Source organism: Ambystoma mexicanum, chromosome 9 (genome assembly GCF_040938575.1).
Source record: "Ambystoma mexicanum isolate Mex_15411 chromosome 9, UKY_AmexF1_1, whole genome shotgun sequence".
Lineage (NCBI taxonomy): Eukaryota > Metazoa > Chordata > Amphibia > Caudata > Ambystomatidae > Ambystoma > Ambystoma mexicanum.
Window position 1 is genome coordinate 561,502,103 of NC_090931.1, and position 22,667 is coordinate 561,524,769.

The 22,667-nt window shown below is 47.6% G+C and overlaps 21 non-coding genes across 21 annotated transcripts; all 21 read left to right on the top strand.

Annotated features, from left to right (window-relative positions):
* The first annotated feature begins 215 nt into the window (after nucleotides 1–215).
* LOC138490928 (small nucleolar RNA U3) lies at nucleotides 216–433 on the top strand. Its single transcript, XR_011275814.1, has one exon. It is a non-coding gene; the product is annotated as a small nucleolar RNA U3 (small nucleolar RNA).
* Nucleotides 434–1,267: 834 nt separating this feature from the next.
* On the top strand, nucleotides 1,268–1,485 carry LOC138490929 (small nucleolar RNA U3). The gene has a single exon (XR_011275815.1). It is a non-coding gene; the product is annotated as a small nucleolar RNA U3 (small nucleolar RNA).
* Nucleotides 1,486–2,309: 824 nt separating this feature from the next.
* Nucleotides 2,310–2,527, top strand: LOC138490930 (small nucleolar RNA U3). Its single transcript, XR_011275816.1, has one exon. It is a non-coding gene; the product is annotated as a small nucleolar RNA U3 (small nucleolar RNA).
* Nucleotides 2,528–3,362: 835 nt separating this feature from the next.
* On the top strand, nucleotides 3,363–3,578 carry LOC138490457 (small nucleolar RNA U3). Its single transcript, XR_011275477.1, has one exon. It is a non-coding gene; the product is annotated as a small nucleolar RNA U3 (small nucleolar RNA).
* Nucleotides 3,579–4,401: 823 nt separating this feature from the next.
* LOC138490931 (small nucleolar RNA U3) lies at nucleotides 4,402–4,619 on the top strand. Its single transcript, XR_011275817.1, has one exon. It is a non-coding gene; the product is annotated as a small nucleolar RNA U3 (small nucleolar RNA).
* Nucleotides 4,620–5,454: 835 nt separating this feature from the next.
* On the top strand, nucleotides 5,455–5,672 carry LOC138490934 (small nucleolar RNA U3). The gene has a single exon (XR_011275819.1). It is a non-coding gene; the product is annotated as a small nucleolar RNA U3 (small nucleolar RNA).
* Nucleotides 5,673–6,506: 834 nt separating this feature from the next.
* Nucleotides 6,507–6,724, top strand: LOC138490935 (small nucleolar RNA U3). The gene has a single exon (XR_011275820.1). It is a non-coding gene; the product is annotated as a small nucleolar RNA U3 (small nucleolar RNA).
* An 835-nt stretch (nucleotides 6,725–7,559) lies between these two features.
* LOC138490936 (small nucleolar RNA U3) lies at nucleotides 7,560–7,777 on the top strand. The gene has a single exon (XR_011275821.1). It is a non-coding gene; the product is annotated as a small nucleolar RNA U3 (small nucleolar RNA).
* An 837-nt stretch (nucleotides 7,778–8,614) lies between these two features.
* LOC138490937 (small nucleolar RNA U3) lies at nucleotides 8,615–8,832 on the top strand. Its single transcript, XR_011275822.1, has one exon. It is a non-coding gene; the product is annotated as a small nucleolar RNA U3 (small nucleolar RNA).
* An 835-nt stretch (nucleotides 8,833–9,667) lies between these two features.
* LOC138490938 (small nucleolar RNA U3) lies at nucleotides 9,668–9,885 on the top strand. Its single transcript, XR_011275823.1, has one exon. It is a non-coding gene; the product is annotated as a small nucleolar RNA U3 (small nucleolar RNA).
* An 824-nt stretch (nucleotides 9,886–10,709) lies between these two features.
* Nucleotides 10,710–10,927, top strand: LOC138490939 (small nucleolar RNA U3). The gene has a single exon (XR_011275824.1). It is a non-coding gene; the product is annotated as a small nucleolar RNA U3 (small nucleolar RNA).
* An 835-nt stretch (nucleotides 10,928–11,762) lies between these two features.
* LOC138490940 (small nucleolar RNA U3) lies at nucleotides 11,763–11,980 on the top strand. The gene has a single exon (XR_011275825.1). It is a non-coding gene; the product is annotated as a small nucleolar RNA U3 (small nucleolar RNA).
* An 835-nt stretch (nucleotides 11,981–12,815) lies between these two features.
* LOC138490331 (small nucleolar RNA U3) lies at nucleotides 12,816–13,033 on the top strand. Its single transcript, XR_011275370.1, has one exon. It is a non-coding gene; the product is annotated as a small nucleolar RNA U3 (small nucleolar RNA).
* An 824-nt stretch (nucleotides 13,034–13,857) lies between these two features.
* On the top strand, nucleotides 13,858–14,075 carry LOC138490941 (small nucleolar RNA U3). Its single transcript, XR_011275826.1, has one exon. It is a non-coding gene; the product is annotated as a small nucleolar RNA U3 (small nucleolar RNA).
* Nucleotides 14,076–14,910: 835 nt separating this feature from the next.
* LOC138490942 (small nucleolar RNA U3) lies at nucleotides 14,911–15,128 on the top strand. The gene has a single exon (XR_011275827.1). It is a non-coding gene; the product is annotated as a small nucleolar RNA U3 (small nucleolar RNA).
* Nucleotides 15,129–15,952: 824 nt separating this feature from the next.
* Nucleotides 15,953–16,170, top strand: LOC138490943 (small nucleolar RNA U3). The gene has a single exon (XR_011275828.1). It is a non-coding gene; the product is annotated as a small nucleolar RNA U3 (small nucleolar RNA).
* A 1,547-nt stretch (nucleotides 16,171–17,717) lies between these two features.
* LOC138490489 (small nucleolar RNA U3) lies at nucleotides 17,718–17,926 on the top strand. The gene has a single exon (XR_011275485.1). It is a non-coding gene; the product is annotated as a small nucleolar RNA U3 (small nucleolar RNA).
* An 835-nt stretch (nucleotides 17,927–18,761) lies between these two features.
* LOC138490946 (small nucleolar RNA U3) lies at nucleotides 18,762–18,979 on the top strand. The gene has a single exon (XR_011275830.1). It is a non-coding gene; the product is annotated as a small nucleolar RNA U3 (small nucleolar RNA).
* Nucleotides 18,980–19,814: 835 nt separating this feature from the next.
* LOC138490947 (small nucleolar RNA U3) lies at nucleotides 19,815–20,032 on the top strand. The gene has a single exon (XR_011275831.1). It is a non-coding gene; the product is annotated as a small nucleolar RNA U3 (small nucleolar RNA).
* An 824-nt stretch (nucleotides 20,033–20,856) lies between these two features.
* On the top strand, nucleotides 20,857–21,074 carry LOC138490948 (small nucleolar RNA U3). The gene has a single exon (XR_011275832.1). It is a non-coding gene; the product is annotated as a small nucleolar RNA U3 (small nucleolar RNA).
* An 837-nt stretch (nucleotides 21,075–21,911) lies between these two features.
* On the top strand, nucleotides 21,912–22,129 carry LOC138490949 (small nucleolar RNA U3). The gene has a single exon (XR_011275833.1). It is a non-coding gene; the product is annotated as a small nucleolar RNA U3 (small nucleolar RNA).
* Nucleotides 22,130–22,667: the final 538 nt, after the last annotated feature.

Consider the following 22,667-nt stretch of genomic DNA (forward strand, 5'->3'; position numbering starts at 1 on the left):
TGGTCTTCAATATGTAAATTTACAAAGTACAGGCATTTTTGTCATCTTTTGCCAACGCTATGGAAAGGAAAGGTTTTCTATGGGGTTGCGGGAAAGGTTTTCCTATGCAGAAATGGGGGGGCTTTTTGTTGCCTTTGGGACGATAGATGCTTTCCCACCCTAAGTGAGATGGGTGGCAGCTTCTTCCACCTGCCTGGGCTGCCCTTTTTGCTATTAAGACTATACTTTCAGGGATCATTTCTATAGTTCTTAACTGAGGAAATGTGTTCGAAAGTGTCTGGTCTTCGCTAACCACGAGGAAGAGTTGAAGTGTTCTCTTCTGAGCGTGAAGCAAGTGGACAGTGTTGCATTTATGCAGCTGCTGTCTGCTATTGATGACCGTTCCTCTCTCCCTTTCAGGAGGGTTGGAGGAAGGGAACACAAACTGAGTGGTTAGCTGCTTATTATTCTGGTGAAAAATAGAGACAGCTCCCCTGTTCTTAGGGTTGCTTGGTGTCTGTGCTGTCGATTATGTGGGTTCTGATTTGTTAGCTGTGCAAATCTCCACATGGACCAAACACCTTGCGTCGCCCCGGTAAACACAATTGCCGTGGGCCCTTTTGTGCGCTGCCCTGGGGGACCCAAGCGACAAGTTCCGGCTGTTGCATGCTGGCCTACTTCCATTTCACAAAGGTTAAGCCATTCTGATTTGCCACTGTTTTCCATCTGGCGCAATCCTCGTGCTTCTGTGAAAACAACACTGTACTGCCCCTTTGGGGGATTTGAATCTGCCTATTCAGCTGGGTACTTTTCAGGTCCGACTCAAATGCTTGTCTGGCCAATGCGCGCAATACCCTTCCATCACATGCATTACGTTCTCATAAAAGTCACACCGCCATTGTTCACGTTGCCTCCCACTTATGCTTGCTCGAATTCCACTGCAAAGCTTCCCAGATATTGAATAACACTCATTGCCATCGTAATATGGCCACTCTGTTTACTGAGGCCAGCCTTGGCTGGGCCATGGGAGCCCCTTGTCTCTGTCATCCACACTGACGAATTTTATTGGCTGCTGGTCTTCAATATGTAAATTTACAAAGTACAGGCATTTTTGTCATCTTTTGCCAACGCTATGGATAGGAAATGTTTTCTATGGTGTTGCGGGAAAGGTTTTCCTATGCAGAAATGGAGGGGCTTTTTGTTGCCTTTGGGACGATAGACGCTTTCCCACCCTAAGTGAGATGGGTGGCAGCTTCTTCCACCTGCCTGGGCTGCCCTTTGTGCTATTAAGACTATACTTTCAGGGATCATTTCTATAGTTCTTAACTGAGGAAATGTGTTCGAAAGTGTCTGGTCTTCGCTAACCACGAGGAAGAGTTGAAGTGTTCTCTTCTGAGCGTGAAGCAAGTGGACAGTGTTGCATTTATGCAGCTGCTGTCTGCTATTGATGACCGTTCCTCTCTCCCTTTCAGGAGGGTTGGAGGAAGGGAACACAAACTGAGTGGTTAGCTGCTTATTATTCTGGTGAAAAATAGAGACAGCTCCCCTGTTCTTAGGGTTGCTTGGTGTCTGTGCTGTCGATTATGTGGGTTCTGATTTGTTAGCTGTGCAAATCTCCACATGGACCAAACACCCTGCGTCGCCCCGGTAAACACAATTGGCCGTGGGCCCTTTTGTGCGCTGCCCTGGGGGACCCAAGCGACAAGTTCCGGCTGTTGCATGCTGGCCTACTTCCATTTCACAAAGGTTAAGCCATTCTGATTTGCCACTGTTTTTCATCTGGCGCAATCCTCGTGCTTCTGTGAAAACAACACTGTACTGCCTTTGAATCTGCCTATTCAGCTGGGTACTTTTCAGGTCCGACTCAAATGCTTGTCTGGCCAATGCGCGCAATACCCTTCCATCACATGCATTACGTTCTCATAAAAGTCACACCGCCATTGTTCACGTTGCCTCCCACTTATGCTTGCTCGAATTCCACTGCAAAGCTTCCCAGATATTGAATAACACTCATTGCCATCGTAATATGGCCACTCTGTTTACTGAGGCCAGCCTTGGCTGGGCCATGGGAGCCCCTTGTCTCTGTCATCCACACTGACGAATTTTATTGGCTGCTGGTCTTCAATATGTAAATTTACAAAGTACAGGCATTTTTGTCATCTTTTGCCAACGCTATGGATAGGAAATGTTTTCTATGGTGTTGCGGGAAAGGTTTTCCTATGCAGAAATGGAGGGGCTTTTTGTTGCCTTTGGGACGATAGACGCTTTCCCACCCTAAGTGAGATGGGTGGCAGCTTCTTCCACCTGCCTGGGCTGCCCTTTGTGCTATTAAGACTATACTTTCAGGGATCATTTCTATAGTTCTTAACTGAGGAAATGTGTTCGAAAGTGTCTGGTCTTCGCTAACCACGAGGAAGAGTTGAAGTGTTCTCTTCTGAGCGTGAAGCAAGTGGACAGTGTTGCATTTATGCAGCTGCTGTCTGCTATTGATGACCGTTCCTCTCTCCCTTTCAGGAGGGTTGGAGGAAGGGAACACAAACTGAGTGGTTAGCTGCTTATTATTCTGGTGAAAAATAGAGACAGCTCCCCTGTTTTTAGGGTTGCTTGGTGTCTGTGCTGTCGATTATGTGGGTTCTGATTTGTTAGCTGTGCAAATCTCCACATGGACCAAACACCTTGCGTCGCCCCGGTAAACACAATTGGCCGTGGGCCCTTTTGTGCGCTGCCCTGGGGGACCCAAGCGACAAGTTCCGGCTGTTGCATGCTGGCCTACTTCCATTTCACAAAGGTTAAGCCATTCTGATTTGCCACTGTTTTCCATCTGGCGCAATCCTCGTGCTTCTGTGAAAACAACACTGTACTGCCCCTTTGGGGGATTTGAATCTGCCTATTCAGCTGGGTACTTTTCAGGTCCGACTCAAATGCTTGTCTGGCCAATGCGCGCAATACCCTTCCATCACATGCATTACGTTCTCATAAAAGTCACACCGCCATTGTTCACGTTGCCTCCCACTTATGCTTGCTCGAATTCCACTGCAAAGCTTCCCAGATATTGAATAACACTCATTGCCATCGTAATATGGCCACTCTGTTTACTGAGGCCAGCCTTGGCTGGGCCATGGGAGCCCCTTGTCTCTGTCATCCACACTGACGAATTTTATTGGCTGCTGGTCTTCAATATGTAAATTTACAAAGTACAGGCATTTTTGTCATCTTTTGCCAACGCTATGGAAAGGAAAGGTTTTCTATGGGGTTGCGGGAAAGGTTTTCCTATGCAGAAATGGGGGGGCTTTTTGTTGCCTTTGGGACGATAGATGCTTTCCCACCCTAAGTGAGATGGGTGGCAGCTTCTTCCACCTGCCTGGGCTGCCCTTTTTGCTATTAAGACTATACTTTCAGGGATCATTTCTATAGTTCTTAACTGAGGAAATGTGTTCGAAAGTGTCTGGTCTTCGCTAACCACGAGGAAGAGTTGAAGTGTTCTCTTCTGAGAGAAGCAAGTGGACAGTGTTGCATTTATGCAGCTGCTGTCTGCTATTGATGACCGTTCCTCTCTCCCTTTCAGGAGGGTTGGAGGAAGGGAACACAAACTGAGTGGTTAGCTGCTTATTATTCTGGTGAAAAATAGAGACAGCTCCCCTGTTCTTAGGGTTGCTTGGTGTCTGTGCTGTCGATTATGTGGGTTCTGATTTGTTAGCTGTGCAAATCTCCACATGGACCAAACACCTTGCGTCGCCCCGGTAAACACAATTGCCGTGGGCCCTTTTGTGCGCTGCCCTGGGGGACCCAAGCGACAAGTTCCGGCTGTTGCATGCTGGCCTACTTCCATTTCACAAAGGTTAAGCCATTCTGATTTGCCACTGTTTTTCATCTGGCGCAATCCTCGTGCTTCTGTGAAAACAACACTGTACTGCCTTTGAATCTGCCTATTCAGCTGGGTACTTTTCAGGTCCGACTCAAATGCTTGTCTGGCCAATGCGCGCAATACCCTTCCATCACATGCATTACGTTCTCATAAAAGTCACACCGCCATTGTTCACGTTGCCTCCCACTTATGCTTGCTCGAATTCCACTGCAAAGCTTCCCAGATATTGAATAACACTCATTGCCATCGTAATATGGCCACTCTGTTTACTGAGTCCAGCCTTGGCTGGGCCATGGGAGCCCCTTGTCTCTGTCATCCACACTGACGAATTTTATTGGCTGCTGGTCTTCAATATGTAAATTTACAAAGTACAGGCATTTTTGTCATCTTTTGCCAACGCTATGGATAGGAAATGTTTTCTATGGTGTTGCGGGAAAGGTTTTCCTATGCAGAAATGGAGGGGCTTTTTGTTGCCTTTGGGACGATAGACGCTTTCCCACCCTAAGTGAGATGGGTGGCAGCTTCTTCCACCTGCCTGGGCTGCCCTTTGTGCTATTAAGACTATACTTTCAGGGATCATTTCTATAGTTCTTAACTGAGGAAATGTGTTCGAAAGTGTCTGGTCTTCGCTAACCACGAGGAAGAGTTGAAGTGTTCTCTTCTGAGCGTGAAGCAAGTGGACAGTGTTGCATTTATGCAGCTGCTGTCTGCTATTGATGACCGTTCCTCTCTCCCTTTCAGGAGGGTTGGAGGAAGGGAACACAAACTGAGTGGTTAGCTGCTTATTATTCTGGTGAAAAATAGAGACAGCTCCCCTGTTTTTAGGGTTGCTTGGTGTCTGTGCTGTCGATTATGTGGGTTCTGATTTGTTAGCTGTGCAAATCTCCACATGGACCAAACACCTTGCGTCGCCCCGGTAAACACAATTGGCCGTGGGCCCTTTTGTGCGCTGCCCTGGGGGACCCAAGCGACAAGTTCCGGCTGTTGCATGCTGGCCTACTTCCATTTCACAAAGGTTAAGCCATTCTGATTTGCCACTGTTTTCCATCTGGCGCAATCCTCGTGCTTCTGTGAAAACAACACTGTACTGCCCCTTTGGGGGATTTGAATCTGCCTATTCAGCTGGGTACTTTTCAGGTCCGACTCAAATGCTTGTCTGGCCAATGCGCGCAATACCCTTCCATCACATGCATTACGTTCTCATAAAAGTCACACCGCCATTGTTCACGTTGCCTCCCACTTATGCTTGCTCGAATTCCACTGCAAAGCTTCCCAGATATTGAATAACACTCATTGCCATCGTAATATGGCCACTCTGTTTACTGAGGCCAGCCTTGGCTGGGCCATGGGAGCCCCTTGTCTCTGTCATCCACACTGACGAATTTTATTGGCTGCTGGTCTTCAATATGTAAATTTACAAAGTACAGGCATTTTTGTCATCTTTTGCCAACGCTATGGAAAGGAAAGGTTTTCTATGGGGTTGCGGGAAAGGTTTTCCTATGCAGAAATGGGGGGGCTTTTTGTTGCCTTTGGGACGATAGATGCTTTCCCACCCTAAGTGAGATGGGTGGCAGCTTCTTCCACCTGCCTGGGCTGCCCTTTTTGCTATTAAGACTATACTTTCAGGGATCATTTCTATAGTTCTTAACTGAGGAAATGTGTTCGAAAGTGTCTGGTCTTCGCTAACCACGAGGAAGAGTTGAAGTGTTCTCTTCTGAGCGTGAAGCAAGTGGACAGTGTTGCATTTATGCAGCTGCTGTCTGCTATTGATGACCGTTCCTCTCTCCCTTTCAGGAGGGTTGGAGGAAGGGAACACAAACTGAGTGGTTAGCTGCTTATTATTCTGGTGAAAAATAGAGACAGCTCCCCTGTTCTTAGGGTTGCTTGGTGTCTGTGCTGTCGATTATGTGGGTTCTGATTTGTTAGCTGTGCAAATCTCCACATGGACCAAACACCTTGCGTCGCCCCGGTAAACACAATTGCCGTGGGCCCTTTTGTGCGCTGCCCTGGGGGACCCAAGCGACAAGTTCCGGCTGTTGCATGCTGGCCTACTTCCATTTCACAAAGGTTAAGCCATTCTGATTTGCCACTGTTTTCCATCTGGCGCAATCCTCGTGCTTCTGTGAAAACAACACTGTACTGCCCCTTTGGGGGATTTGAATCTGCCTATTCAGCTGGGTACTTTTCAGGTCCGACTCAAATGCTTGTCTGGCCAATGCGCGCAATACCCTTCCATCACATGCATTACGTTCTCATAAAAGTCACACCGCCATTGTTCACGTTGCCTCCCACTTATGCTTGCTCGAATTCCACTGCAAAGCTTCCCAGATATTGAATAACACTCATTGCCATCGTAATATGGCCACTCTGTTTACTGAGGCCAGCCTTGGCTGGGCCATGGGAGCCCCTTGTCTCTGTCATCCACACTGACGAATTTTATTGGCTGCTGGTCTTCAATATGTAAATTTACAAAGTACAGGCATTTTTGTCATCTTTTGCCAACGCTATGGATAGGAAATGTTTTCTATGGTGTTGCGGGAAAGGTTTTCCTATGCAGAAATGGAGGGGCTTTTTGTTGCCTTTGGGACGATAGACGCTTTCCCACCCTAAGTGAGATGGGTGGCAGCTTCTTCCACCTGCCTGGGCTGCCCTTTGTGCTATTAAGACTATACTTTCAGGGATCATTTCTATAGTTCTTAACTGAGGAAATGTGTTCGAAAGTGTCTGGTCTTCGCTAACCACGAGGAAGAGTTGAAGTGTTCTCTTCTGAGCGTGAAGCAAGTGGACAGTGTTGCATTTATGCAGCTGCTGTCTGCTATTGATGACCGTTCCTCTCTCCCTTTCAGGAGGGTTGGAGGAAGGGAACACAAACTGAGTGGTTAGCTGCTTATTATTCTGGTGAAAAATAGAGACAGCTCCCCTGTTTTTAGGGTTGCTTGGTGTCTGTGCTGTCGATTATGTGGGTTCTGATTTGTTAGCTGTGCAAATCTCCACATGGACCAAACACCTTGCGTCGCCCCGGTAAACACAATTGGCCGTGGGCCCTTTTGTGCGCTGCCCTGGGGGACCCAAGCGACAAGTTCCGGCTGTTGCATGCTGGCCTACTTCCATTTCACAAAGGTTAAGCCATTCTGATTTGCCACTGTTTTCCATCTGGCGCAATCCTCGTGCTTCTGTGAAAACAACACTGTACTGCCCCTTTGGGGGATTTGAATCTGCCTATTCAGCTGGGTACTTTTCAGGTCCGACTCAAATGCTTGTCTGGCCAATGCGCGCAATACCCTTCCATCACATGCATTACGTTCTCATAAAAGTCACACCGCCATTGTTCACGTTGCCTCCCACTTATGCTTGCTCGAATTCCACTGCAAAGCTTCCCAGATATTGAATAACACTCATTGCCATCGTAATATGGCCACTCTGTTTACTGAGGCCAGCCTTGGCTGGGCCATGGGAGCCCCTTGTCTCTGTCATCCACACTGACGAATTTTATTGGCTGCTGGTCTTCAATATGTAAATTTACAAAGTACAGGCATTTTTGTCATCTTTTGCCAACGCTATGGATAGGAAATGTTTTCTATGGTGTTGCGGGAAAGGTTTTCCTATGCAGAAATGGAGGGGCTTTTTGTTGCCTTTGGGACGATAGACGCTTTCCCACCCTAAGTGAGATGGGTGGTAGCTTCTTCCACCTGCCTGGGCTGCCCTTTGTGCTATTAAGACTATACTTTCAGGGATCATTTCTATAGTTCTTAACTGAGGAAATGTGTTCGAAAGTGTCTGGTCTTCGCTAACCACGAGGAAGAGTTGAAGTGTTCTCTTCTGAGCGTGAAGCAAGTGGACAGTGTTGCATTTATGCAGCTGCTGTCTGCTATTGATGACCGTTCCTCTCTCCCTTTCAGGAGGGTTGGAGGAAGGGAACACAAACTGAGTGGTTAGCTGCTTATTATTCTGGTGAAAAATAGAGACAGCTCCCCTGTTTTTAGGGTTGCTTGGTGTCTGTGCTGTCGATTATGTGGGTTCTGATTTGTTAGCTGTGCAAATCTCCACATGGACCAAACACCTTGCGTCGCCCCGGTAAACACAATTGGCCGTGGGCCCTTTTGTGCGCTGCCCTGGGGGACCCAAGCGACAAGTTCCGGCTGTTGCATGCTGGCCTACTTCCATTTCACAAAGGTTAAGCCATTCTGATTTGCCACTGTTTTCCATCTGGCGCAATCCTCGTGCTTCTGTGAAAACAACACTGTACTGCCCCTTTGGGGGATTTGAATCTGCCTATTCAGCTGGGTACTTTTCAGGTCCGACTCAAATGCTTGTCTGGCCAATGCGCGCAATACCCTTCCATCACATGCATTACGTTCTCATAAAAGTCACACCGCCATTGTTCACGTTGCCTCCCACTTATGCTTGCTCGAATTCCACTGCAAAGCTTCCCAGATATTGAATAACACTCATTGCCATCGTAATATGGCCACTCTGTTTACTGAGGCCAGCCTTGGCTGGGCCATGGGAGCCCCTTGTCTCTGTCATCCACACTGACGAATTTTATTGGCTGCTGGTCTTCAATATGTAAATTTACAAAGTACAGGCATTTTTGTCATCTTTTGCCAACGCTATGGATAGGAAATGTTTTCTATGGTGTTGCGGGAAAGGTTTTCCTATGCAGAAATGGAGGGGCTTTTTGTTGCCTTTGGGACGATAGAGACGCTTTCCCACCCTAAGTGATATGGGTGGCAGCTTCTTCCACCTGCCTGGGCTGCCCTTTGTGCTATTAAGACTATACTTTCAGGGATCATTTCTATAGTTCTTAACTGAGGAAATGTGTTCGAAAGTGTCTGGTCTTCGCTAACCACGAGGAAGAGTTGAAGTGTTCTCTTCTGAGCGTGAAGCAAGTGGACAGTGTTGCATTTATGCAGCTGCTGTCTGCTATTGATGACCGTTCCTCTCTCCCTTTCAGGAGGGTTGGAGGAAGGGAACACAAACTGAGTGGTTAGCTGCTTATTATTCTGGTGAAAAATAGAGACAGCTCCCCTGTTCTTAGGGTTGCTTGGTGTCTGTGCTGTCGATTATGTGGGTTCTGATTTGTTAGCTGTGCAAATCTCCACATGGACCAAACACCTTGCGTCGCCCCGGTAAACACAATTGGCCGTGGGCCCTTTTGTGCGCTGCCCTGGGGGACCCAAGCGACAAGTTCCGGCTGTTGCATGCTGGCCTACTTCCATTTCACAAAGGTTAAGCCATTCTGATTTGCCACTGTTTTCCATCTGGCGCAATCCTCGTGCTTCTGTGAAAACAACACTGTACTGCCCCTTTGGGGGATTTGAATCTGCCTATTCAGCTGGGTACTTTTCAGGTCCGACTCAAATGCTTGTCTGGCCAATGCGCGCAATACCCTTCCATCACATGCATTACGTTCTCATAAAAGTCACACCGCCATTGTTCACGTTGCCTCCCACTTATGCTTGCTCGAATTCCACTGCAAAGCTTCCCAGATATTGAATAACACTCATTGCCATCGTAATATGGCCACTCTGTTTACTGAGGCCAGCCTTGGCTGGGCCATGGGAGCCCCTTGTCTCTGTCATCCACACTGACAAATTTTATTGGCTGCTGGTCTTCAATATGTAAATTTACAAAGTACAGGCATTTTTGTCATCTTTTGCCAACGCTATGGAAAGGAAAGGTTTTCTATGGGGTTGCGGGAAAGGTTTTCCTATGCAGAAATGGGGGGGCTTTTTGTTGCCTTTGGGACGATAGATGCTTTCCCACCCTAAGTGAGATGGGTGGCAGCTTCTTCCACCTGCCTGGGCTGCCCTTTTTGCTATTAAGACTATACTTTCAGGGATCATTTCTATAGTTCTTAACTGAGGAAATGTGTTCGAAAGTGTCTGGTCTTCGCTAACCACGAGGAAGAGTTGAAGTGTTCTCTTCTGAGCGTGAAGCAAGTGGACAGTGTTGCATTTATGCAGCTGCTGTCTGCTATTGATGACCGTTCCTCTCTCCCTTTCAGGAGGGTTGGAGGAAGGGAACACAAACTGAGTGGTTAGCTGCTTATTATTCTGGTGAAAAATAGAGACAGCTCCCCTGTTCTTAGGGTTGCTTGGTGTCTGTGCTGTCGATTATGTGGGTTCTGATTTGTTAGCTGTGCAAATCTCCACATGGACCAAACACCTTGCGTCGCCCCGGTAAACACAATTGGCCGTGGGCCCTTTTGTGCGCTGCCCTGGGGGACCCAAGCGACAAGTTCCGGCTGTTGCATGCTGGCCTACTTCCATTTCACAAAGGTTAAGCCATTCTGATTTGCCACTGTTTTTCATCTGGCGCAATCCTCGTGCTTCTGTGAAAACAACACTGTACTGCCTTTGAATCTGCCTATTCAGCTGGGTACTTTTCAGGTCCGACTCAAATGCTTGTCTGGCCAATGCGCGCAATACCCTTCCATCACATGCATTACGTTCTCATAAAAGTCACACCGCCATTGTTCACGTTGCCTCCCACTTATGCTTGCTCGAATTCCACTGCAAAGCTTCCCAGATATTGAATAACACTCATTGCCATCGTAATATGGCCACTCTGTTTACTGAGGCCAGCCTTGGCTGGGCCATGGGAGCCCCTTGTCTCTGTCATCCACACTGACGAATTTTATTGGCTGCTGGTCTTCAATATGTAAATTTACAAAGTACAGGCATTTTTGTCATCTTTTGCCAACGCTATGGATAGGAAATGTTTTCTATGGTGTTGCGGGAAAGGTTTTCCTATGCAGAAATGGAGGGGCTTTTTGTTGCCTTTGGGACGATAGACGCTTTCCCACCCTAAGTGAGATGGGTGGCAGCTTCTTCCACCTGCCTGGGCTGCCCTTTGTGCTATTAAGACTATACTTTCAGGGATCATTTCTATAGTTCTTAACTGAGGAAATGTGTTCGAAAGTGTCTGGTCTTCGCTAACCACGAGGAAGAGTTGAAGTGTTCTCTTCTGAGCGTGAAGCAAGTGGACAGTGTTGCATTTATGCAGCTGCTGTCTGCTATTGATGACCGTTCCTCTCTCCCTTTCAGGAGGGTTGGAGGAAGGGAACACAAACTGAGTGGTTAGCTGCTTATTATTCTGGTGAAAAATAGAGACAGCTCCCCTGTTCTTAGGGTTGCTTGGTGTCTGTGCTGTCGATTATGTGGGTTCTGATTTGTTAGCTGTGCAAATCTCCACATGGACCAAACACCTTGCGTCGCCCCGGTAAACACAATTGGCCGTGGGCCCTTTTGTGCGCTGCCCTGGGGGACCCAAGCGACAAGTTCCGGCTGTTGCATGCTGGCCTACTTCCATTTCACAAAGGTTAAGCCATTCTGATTTGCCACTGTTTTCCATCTGGCGCAATCCTCGTGCTTCTGTGAAAACAACACTGTACTGCCCCTTTGGGGGATTTGAATCTGCCTATTCAGCTGGGTACTTTTCAGGTCCGACTCAAATGCTTGTCTGGCCAATGCGCGCAATACCCTTCCATCACATGCATTACGTTCTCATAAAAGTCACACCGCCATTGTTCACGTTGCCTCCCACTTATGCTTGCTCGAATTCCACTGCAAAGCTTCCCAGATATTGAATAACACTCATTGCCATCGTAATATGGCCACTCTGTTTACTGAGGCCAGCCTTGGCTGGGCCATGGGAGCCCCTTGTCTCTGTCATCCACACTGACGAATTTTATTGGCTGCTGGTCTTCAATATGTAAATTTACAAAGTACAGGCATTTTTGTCATCTTTTGCCAACGCTATGGATAGGAAATGTTTTCTATGGTGTTGCGGGAAAGGTTTTCCTATGCAGAAATGGAGGGGCTTTTTGTTGCCTTTGGGACGATAGACGCTTTCCCACCCTAAGTGAGATGGGTGGCAGCTTCTTCCACCTGCCTGGGCTGCCCTTTTTGCTATTAAGACTATACTTTCAGGGATCATTTCTATAGTTCTTAACTGAGGAAATGTGTTCGAAAGTGTCTGGTCTTCGCTAACCACGAGGAAGAGTTGAAGTGTTCTCTTCTGAGCGTGAAGCAAGTGGACAGTGTTGCATTTATGCAGCTGCTGTCTGCTATTGATGACCGTTCCTCTCTCCCTTTCAGGAGGGTTGGAGGAAGGGAACACAAACTGAGTGGTTAGCTGCTTATTATTCTGGTGAAAAATAGAGACAGCTCCCCTGTTCTTAGGGTTGCTTGGTGTCTGTGCTGTCGATTATGTGGGTTCTGATTTGTTAGCTGTGCAAATCTCCACATGGACCAAACACCTTGCGTCGCCCCGGTAAACACAATTGGCCGTGGGCCCTTTTGTGCGCTGCCCTGGGGGACCCAAGCGACAAGTTCCGGCTGTTGCATGCTGGCCTACTTCCATTTCACAAAGGTTAAGCCATTCTGATTTGCCACTGTTTTCCATCTGGCGCAATCCTCGTGCTTCTGTGAAAACAACACTGTACTGCCCCTTTGGGGGATTTGAATCTGCCTATTCAGCTGGGTACTTTTCAGGTCCGACTCAAATGCTTGTCTGGCCAATGCGCGCAATACCCTTCCATCACATGCATTACGTTCTCATAAAAGTCACACCGCCATTGTTCACGTTGCCTCCCACTTATGCTTGCTCGAATTCCACTGCAAAGCTTCCCAGATATTGAATAACACTCATTGCCATCGTAATATGGCCACTCTGTTTACTGAGGCCAGCCTTGGCTGGGCCATGGGAGCCCCTTGTCTCTGTCATCCACACTGACAAATTTTATTGGCTGCTGGTCTTCAATATGTAAATTTACAAAGTACAGGCATTTTTGTCATCTTTTGCCAACGCTATGGAAAGGAAAGGTTTTCTATGGGGTTGCGGGAAAGGTTTTCCTATGCAGAAATGGGGGGGCTTTTTGTTGCCTTTGGGACGATAGATGCTTTCCCACCCTAAGTGAGATGGGTGGCAGCTTCTTCCACCTGCCTGGGCTGCCCTTTTTGCTATTAAGACTATACTTTCAGGGATCATTTCTATAGTTCTTAACTGAGGAAATGTGTTCGAAAGTGTCTGGTCTTCGCTAACCACGAGGAAGAGTTGAAGTGTTCTCTTCTGAGCGTGAAGCAAGTGGACAGTATTGCATTTATGCAGCTGCTGTCTGCTATTGATGACCGTTCCTCTCTCCCTTTCAGGAGGGTTGGAGGAAGGGAACACAAACTGAGTGGTTAGCTGCTTATTATTCTGGTGAAAAATAGAGACAGCTCCCCTGTTCTTAGGGTTGCTTGGTGTCTGTGCTGTCGATTATGTGGGTTCTGATTTGTTAGCTGTGCAAATCTCCACATGGACCAAACACCTTGCGTCGCCCCGGTAAACACAATTGGCCGTGGGCCCTTTTGTGCGCTGCCCTGGGGGACCCAAGCGACAAGTTCCGGCTGTTGCATGCTGGCCTACTTCCATTTCACAAAGGTTAAGCCATTCTGATTTGCCACTGTTTTTCATCTGGCGCAATCCTCGTGCTTCTGTGAAAACAACACTGTACTGCCTTTGAATCTGCCTATTCAGCTGGGTACTTTTCAGGTCCGACTCAAATGCTTGTCTGGCCAATGCGCGCAATACCCTTCCATCACATGCATTACGTTCTCATAAAAGTCACACCGCCATTGTTCACGTTGCCTCCCACTTATGCTTGCTCGAATTCCACTGCAAAGCTTCCCAGATATTGAATAACACTCATTGCCATCGTAATATGGCCACTCTGTTTACTGAGGCCAGCCTTGGCTGGGCCATGGGAGCCCCTTGTCTCTGTCATCCACACTGACGAATTTTATTGGCTGCTGGTCTTCAATATGTAAATTTACAAAGTACAGGCATTTTTGTCATCTTTTGCCAACGCTATGGATAGGAAATGTTTTCTATGGTGTTGCGGGAAAGGTTTTCCTATGCAGAAATGGAGGGGCTTTTTGTTGCCTTTGGGACGATAGACGCTTTCCCACCCTAAGTGAGATGGGTGGCAGCTTCTTCCACCTGCCTGGGCTGCCCTTTGTGCTATTAAGACTATACTTTCAGGGATCATTTCTATAGTTCTTAACTGAGGAAATGTGTTCGAAAGTGTCTGGTCTTCGCTAACCACGAGGAAGAGTTGAAGTGTTCTCTTCTGAGCGTGAAGCAAGTGGACAGTGTTGCATTTATGCAGCTGCTGTCTGCTATTGATGACCGTTCCTCTCTCCCTTTCAGGAGGGTTGGAGGAAGGGAACACAAACTGAGTGGTTAGCTGCTTATTATTCTGGTGAAAAATAGAGACAGCTCCCCTGTTCTTAGGGTTGCTTGGTGTCTGTGCTGTCGATTATGTGGGTTCTGATTTGTTAGCTGTGCAAATCTCCACATGGACCAAACACCTTGCGTCGCCCCGGTAAACACAATTGGCCGTGGGCCCTTTTGTGCGCTGCCCTGGGGGACCCAAGCGACAAGTTCCGGCTGTTGCATGCTGGCCTACTTCCATTTCACAAAGGTTAAGCCATTCTGATTTGCCACTGTTTTCCATCTGGCGCAATCCTCGTGCTTCTGTGAAAACAACACTGTACTGCCCCTTTGGGGGATTTGAATCTGCCTATTCAGCTGGGTACTTTTCAGGTCCGACTCAAATGCTTGTCTGGCCAATGCGCGCAATACCCTTCCATCACATGCATTACGTTCTCATAAAAGTCACACCGCCATTGTTCACGTTGCCTCCCACTTATGCTTGCTCGAATTCCACTGCAAAGCTTCCCAGATATTGAATAACACTCATTGCCATCGTAATATGGCCACTCTGTTTACTGAGGCCAGCCTTGGCTGGGCCATGGGAGCCCCTTGTCTCTGTCATCCACACTGACGAATTTTATTGGCTGCTGGTCTTCAATATGTAAATTTACAAAGTACAGGCATTTTTGTCATCTTTTGCCAACGCTATGGATAGGAAATGTTTTCTATGGTGTTGCGGGAAAGGTTTTCCTATGCAGAAATGGAGGGGCTTTTTGTTGCCTTTGGGACGATAGACGCTTTCCCACCCTAAGTGAGATGGGTGGCAGCTTCTTCCACCTGCCTGGGCTGCCCTTTTTGCTATTAAGACTATACTTTCAGGGATCATTTCTATAGTTCTTAACTGAGGAAATGTGTTCGAAAGTGTCTGGTCTTCGCTAACCACGAGGAAGAGTTGAAGTGTTCTCTTCTGAGCGTGAAGCAAGTGGACAGTGTTGCATTTATGCAGCTGCTGTCTGCTATTGATGACCGTTCCTCTCTCCCTTTCAGGAGGGTTGGAGGAAGGGAACACAAACTGAGTGGTTAGCTGCTTATTATTCTGGTGAAAAATAGAGACAGCTCCCCTGTTCTTAGGGTTGCTTGGTGTCTGTGCTGTCGATTATGTGGGTTCTGATTTGTTAGCTGTGCAAATCTCCACATGGACCAAACACCTTGCGTCGCCCCGGTAAACACAATTGGCCGTGGGCCCTTTTGTGCGCTGCCCTGGGGGACCCAAGCGACAAGTTCCGGCTGTTGCATGCTGGCCTACTTCCATTTCACAAAGGTTAAGCCATTCTGATTTGCCACTGTTTTTCATCTGGCGCAATCCTCGTGCTTCTGTGAAAACAACACTGTACTGCCTTTGAATCTGCCTATTCAGCTGGGTACTTTTCAGGTCCGACTCAAATGCTTGTCTGGCCAATGCGCGCAATACCCTTCCATCACATGCATTACGTTCTCATAAAAGTCACACCGCCATTGTTCACGTTGCCTCCCACTTATGCTTGCTCGAATTCCACTGCAAAGCTTCCCAGATATTGAATAACACTCATTGCCATCGTAATATGGCCACTCTGTTTACTGAGTCCAGCCTTGGCTGGGCCATGGGAGCCCCTTGTCTCTGTCATCCACACTGACGAATTTTATTGGCTGCTGGTCTTCAATATGTAAATTTACAAAGTACAGGCATTTTTGTCATCTTTTGCCAACGCTATGGATAGGAAATGTTTTCTATGGTGTTGCGGGAAAGGTTTTCCTATGCAGAAATGGAGGGGCTTTTTGTTGCCTTTGGGACGATAGACGCTTTCCCACCCTAAGTGAGATGGGTGGCAGCTTCTTCCACCTGCCTGGGCTGCCCTTTGTGCTATTAAGACTATACTTTCAGGGATCATTTCTATAGTTCTTAACTGAGGAAATGTGTTCGAAAGTGTCTGGTCTTCGCTAACCACGAGGAAGAGTTGAAGTGTTCTCTTCTGAGCGTGAAGCAAGTGGACAGTGTTGCATTTATGCAGCTGCTGTCTGCTATTGATGACCGTTCCTCTCTCCCTTTCAGGAGGGTTGGAGGAAGGGAACACAAACTGAGTGGTTAGCTGCTTATTATTCTGGTGAAAAATAGAGACAGCTCCCCTGTTTTTAGGGTTGCTTGGTGTCTGTGCTGTCGATTATGTGGGTTCTGATTTGTTAGCTGTGCAAATCTCCACATGGACCAAACACCTTGCGTCGCCCCGGTAAACACAATTGGCCGTGGGCCCTTTTGTGCGCTGCCCTGGGGGACCCAAGCGACAAGTTCCGGCTGTTGCATGCTGGCCTACTTCCATTTCACAAAGGTTAAGCCATTCTGATTTGCCACTGTTTTCCATCTGGCGCAATCCTCGTGCTTCTGTGAAAACAACACTGTACTGCCCCTTTGGGGGATTTGAATCTGCCTATTCAGCTGGGTACTTTTCAGGTCCGACTCAAATGCTTGTCTGGCCAATGCGCGCAATACCCTTCCATCACATGCATTACGTTCTCATAAAAGTCACACCGCCATTGTTCACGTTGCCTCCCACTTATGCTTGCTCGAATTCCACTGCAAAGCTTCCCAGATATTGAATAACACTCATTGCCATCGTAATATGGCCACTCTGTTTACTGAGGCCAGCCTTGGCTGGGCCATGGGAGCCCCTTGTCTCTGTCATCCACACTGACGAATTTTATTGGCTGCTGGTCTTCAATATGTAAATTTACAAAGTACAGGCATTTTTGTCATCTTTTGCCAACGCTATGGATAGGAAATGTTTTCTATGGTGTTGCGGGAAAGGTTTTCCTATGCAGAAATGGAGGGGCTTTTTGTTGCCTTTGGGACGATAGACGCTTTCCCACCCTAAGTGAGATGGGTGGCAGCTTCTTCCACCTGCCTGGGCTGCCCTTTGTGCTATTAAGACTATACTTTCAGGGATCATTTCTATAGTTCTTAACTGAGGAAATGTGCGGTGAGGGGGGCACTATCTGTGCGAGCATTCATGAACAGACGGGGCCTCTGCCCACACAGGAGCTGCCCAAGGGGGTGCCCGGCAGAGGAAACAGCGTACCACCTCTTCTGGGCATGCCCCTTTGCAAGGAAACTGCGCAGGGCCCTGAACACTGAGTTGAGTGCTCACATCCCACCCCAAGACATTATACACCAGTCTGTGCTGTATGGACTCTTTGCACAGACCCACACACTAGAGGCAATACAGAACGGCTGGAGGATCCTCTGCTGCATGAAGGACATTCTCCTCTACGCAAGGAAACGCCTGGTCCTCAATGATGAGCTGCTGACAACCGAAGCCTGTCGCAGGATGGTCCACGGCCTGCTAAGAGACTATGAAATCAAGGACAGCCTGGAAGATGGGGGCCCTGAGTAAAACCCCCAGCCCAGGCAATCATCCAAAAATAAAATAAAGAAAAAGAGAACTCTTTGCCTACTCAGGCAAAACACGAACACTTTGTAAACCACAGACTCTGAACAGAAAATATATATGTACCCACCCAAATGCCCAAAGTAAAATTGAAACCACCCCTTCTGCTTTGAGGGGGGAATGTAATTGCCACAAAAGTCTTCTTATTGAATTGAATTTATTACCCTTGTATCATCTTTAAGCACTTAATAAAGATATTTTTACAAAAAAAAAAAAAAAACTGAGGAAATGTGTTCGAAAGTGTCTGGTCTTCGCTAACCACGAGGAAGAGTTGAAGTGTTCTCTTCTGAGCGTGAAGCAAGTGGACAGTGTTGCATTTATGCAGCTGCTGTCTGCTATTGATGACCGTTCCTCTCTCCCTTTCAGGAGGGTTGGAGGAAGGGAACACAAACTGAGTGGTTAGCTGCTTATTATTCTGGTGAAAAATAGAGACAGCTCCCCTGTTTTTAGGGTTGCTTGGTGTCTGTGCTGTCGATTATGTGGGTTCTGATTTGTTAGCTGTGCAAATCTCCACATGGACCAAACACCTTGCGTCGCCCCGGTAAACACAATTGGCCGTGGGCCCTTTTGTGCGCTGCCCTGGGGGACCCAAGCGACAAGTTCCGGCTGTTGCATGCTGGCCTACTTCCATTTCACAAAGGTTAAGCCATTCTGATTTGCCACTGTTTTCCATCTGGCGCAATCCTCGTGCTTCTGTGAAAACAACACTGTACTGCCCCTTTGGGGGATTTGAATCTGCCTATTCAGCTGGGTACTTTTCAGGTCCGACTCAAATGCTTGTCTGGCCAATGCGCGCAATACCCTTCCATCACATGCATTACGTTCTCATAAAAGTCACACCGCCATTGTTCACGTTGCCTCCCACTTATGCTTGCTCGAATTCCACTGCAAAGCTTCCCAGATATTGAATAACACTCATTGCCATCGTAATATGGCCACTCTGTTTACTGAGGCCAGCCTTGGCTGGGCCATGGGAGCCCCTTGTCTCTGTCATCCACACTGACGAATTTTATTGGCTGCTGGTCTTCAATATGTAAATTTACAAAGTACAGGCATTTTTGTCATCTTTTGCCAACGCTATGGATAGGAAATGTTTTCTATGGTGTTGCGGGAAAGGTTTTCCTATGCAGAAATGGAGGGGCTTTTTGTTGCCTTTGGGACGATAGACGCTTTCCCACCCTAAGTGAGATGGGTGGCAGCTTCTTCCACCTGCCTGGGCTGCCCTTTGTGCTATTAAGACTATACTTTCAGGGATCATTTCTATAGTTCTTAACTGAGGAAATGTGTTCGAAAGTGTCTGGTCTTCGCTAACCACGAGGAAGAGTTGAAGTGTTCTCTTCTGAGCGTGAAGCAAGTGGACAGTGTTGCATTTATGCAGCTGCTGTCTGCTATTGATGACCGTTCCTCTCTCCCTTTCAGGAGGGTTGGAGGAAGGGAACACAAACTGAGTGGTTAGCTGCTTATTATTCTGGTGAAAAATAGAGACAGCTCCCCTGTTTTTAGGGTTGCTTGGTGTCTGTGCTGTCGATTATGTGGGTTCTGATTTGTTAGCTGTGCAAATCTCCACATGGACCAAACACCTTGCGTCGCCCCGGTAAACACAATTGGCCGTGGGCCCTTTTGTGCGCTGCCCTGGGGGACCCAAGCGACAAGTTCCGGCTGTTGCATGCTGGCCTACTTCCATTTCACAAAGGTTAAGCCATTCTGATTTGCCACTGTTTTCCATCTGGCGCAATCCTCGTGCTTCTGTGAAAACAACACTGTACTGCCCCTTTGGGGGATTTGAATCTGCCTATTCAGCTGGGTACTTTTCAGGTCCGACTCAAATGCTTGTCTGGCCAATGCGCGCAATACCCTTCCATCACATGCATTACGTTCTCATAAAAGTCACACCGCCATTGTTCACGTTGCCTCCCACTTATGCTTGCTCGAATTCCACTGCAAAGCTTCCCAGATATTGAATAACACTCATTGCCATCGTAATATGGCCACTCTGTTTACTGAGGCCAGCCTTGGCTGGGCCATGGGAGCCCCTTGTCTCTGTCATCCACACTGACGAATTTTATTGGCTGCTGGTCTTCAATATGTAAATTTACAAAGTACAGGCATTTTTGTCATCTTTTGCCAACGCTATGGATAGGAAATGTTTTCTATGGTGTTGCGGGAAAGGTTTTCCTATGCAGAAATGGAGGGGCTTTTTGTTGCCTTTGGGACGATAGACGCTTTCCCACCCTAAGTGAGATGGGTGGCAGCTTCTTCCACCTGCCTGGGCTGCCCTTTTTGCTATTAAGACTATACTTTCAGGGATCATTTCTATAGTTCTTAACTGAGGAAATGTGTTCGAAAGTGTCTGGTCTTCGCTAACCACGAGGAAGAGTTGAAGTGTTCTCTTCTGAGCGTGAAGCAAGTGGACAGTGTTGCATTTATGCAGCTGCTGTCTGCTATTGATGACCGTTCCTCTCTCCCTTTCAGGAGGGTTGGAGGAAGGGAACACAAACTGAGTGGTTAGCTGCTTATTATTCTGGTGAAAAATAGAGACAGCTCCCCTGTTCTTAGGGTTGCTTGGTGTCTGTGCTGTCGATTATGTGGGTTCTGATTTGTTAGCTGTGCAAATCTCCACATGGACCAAACACCTTGCGTCGCCCCGGTAAACACAATTGGCCGTGGGCCCTTTTGTGCGCTGCCCTGGGGGACCCAAGCGACAAGTTCCGGCTGTTGCATGCTGGCCTACTTCCATTTCACAAAGGTTAAGCCATTCTGATTTGCCACTGTTTTTCATCTGGCGCAATCCTCGTGCTTCTGTGAAAACAACACTGTACTGCCTTTGAATCTGCCTATTCAGCTGGGTACTTTTCAGGTCCGACTCAAATGCTTGTCTGGCCAATGCGCGCAATACCCTTCCATCACATGCATTACGTTCTCATAAAAGTCACACCGCCATTGTTCACGTTGCCTCCCACTTATGCTTGCTCGAATTCCACTGCAAAGCTTCCCAGATATTGAATAACACTCATTGCCATCGTAATATGGCCACTCTGTTTACTGAGGCCAGCCTTGGCTGGGCCATGGGAGCCCCTTGTCTCTGTCATCCACACTGACGAATTTTATTGGCTGCTGGTCTTCAATATGTAAATTTACAAAGTACAGGCATTTTTGTCATCTTTTGCCAACGCTATGGATAGGAAATGTTTTCTATGGTGTTGCGGGAAAGGTTTTCCTATGCAGAAATGGAGGGGCTTTTTGTTGCCTTTGGGACGATAGACGCTTTCCCACCCTAAGTGAGATGGGTGGTAGCTTCTTCCACCTGCCTGGGCTGCCCTTTGTGCTATTAAGACTATACTTTCAGGGATCATTTCTATAGTTCTTAACTGAGGAAATGTGTTCGAAAGTGTCTGGTCTTCGCTAACCACGAGGAAGAGTTGAAGTGTTCTCTTCTGAGCGTGAAGCAAGTGGACAGTGTTGCATTTATGCAGCTGCTGTCTGCTATTGATGACCGTTCCTCTCTCCCTTTCAGGAGGGTTGGAGGAAGGGAACACAAACTGAGTGGTTAGCTGCTTATTATTCTGGTGAAAAATAGAGACAGCTCCCCTGTTTTTAGGGTTGCTTGGTGTCTGTGCTGTCGATTATGTGGGTTCTGATTTGTTAGCTGTGCAAATCTCCACATGGACCAAACACCTTGCGTCGCCCCGGTAAACACAATTGGCCGTGGGCCCTTTTGTGCGCTGCCCTGGGGGACCCAAGCGACAAGTTCCGGCTGTTGCATGCTGGCCTACTTCCATTTCACAAAGGTTAAGCCATTCTGATTTGCCACTGTTTTCCATCTGGCGCAATCCTCGTGCTTCTGTGAAAACAACACTGTACTGCCCCTTTGGGGGATTTGAATCTGCCTATTCAGCTGGGTACTTTTCAGGTCCGACTCAAATGCTTGTCTGGCCAATGCGCGCAATACCCTTCCATCACATGCATTACGTTCTCATAAAAGTCACACCGCCATTGTTCACGTTGCCTCCCACTTATGCTTGCTCGAATTCCACTGCAAAGCTTCCCAGATATTGAATAACACTCATTGCCATCGTAATATGGCCACTCTGTTTACTGAGGCCAGCCTTGGCTGGGCCATGGGAGCCCCTTGTCTCTGTCATCCACACTGACGAATTTTATTGGCTGCTGGTCTTCAATATGTAAATTTACAAAGTACAGGCATTTTTGTCATCTTTTGCCAACGCTATGGATAGGAAATGTTTTCTATGGTGTTGCGGGAAAGGTTTTCCTATGCAGAAATGGAGGGGCTTTTTGTTGCCTTTGGGACGATAGAGACGCTTTCCCACCCTAAGTGATATGGGTGGCAGCTTCTTCCACCTGCCTGGGCTGCCCTTTGTGCTATTAAGACTATACTTTCAGGGATCATTTCTATAGTTCTTAACTGAGGAAATGTGTTCGAAAGTGTCTGGTCTTCGCTAACCACGAGGAAGAGTTGAAGTGTTCTCTTCTGAGCGTGAAGCAAGTGGACAGTGTTGCATTTATGCAGCTGCTGTCTGCTATTGATGACCGTTCCTCTCTCCCTTTCAGGAGGGTTGGAGGAAGGGAACACAAACTGAGTGGTTAGCTGCTTATTATTCTGGTGAAAAATAGACAGCTCCCCTGTTCTTAGGGTTGCTTGGTGTCTGTGCTGTCGATTATGTGGGTTCTGATTTGTTAGCTGTGCAAATCTCCACATGGACCAAACACCTTGCGTCGCCCCGGTAAACACAATTGGCCGTGGGCCCTTTTGTGCGCTGCCCTGGGGGACCCAAGCGACAAGTTCCGGCTGTTGCATGCTGGCCTACTTCCATTTCACAAAGGTTAAGCCATTCTGATTTGCCACTGTTTTCCATCTGGCGCAATCCTCGTGCTTCTGTGAAAACAACACTGTACTGCCCCTTTGGGGGATTTGAATCTGCCTATTCAGCTGGGTACTTTTCAGGTCCGACTCAAATGCTTGTCTGGCCAATGCGCGCAATACCCTTCCATCACATGCATTACGTTCTCATAAAAGTCACACCGCCATTGTTCACGTTGCCTCCCACTTATGCTTGCTCGAATTCCACTGCAAAGCTTCCCAGATATTGAATAACACTCATTGCCATCGTAATATGGCCACT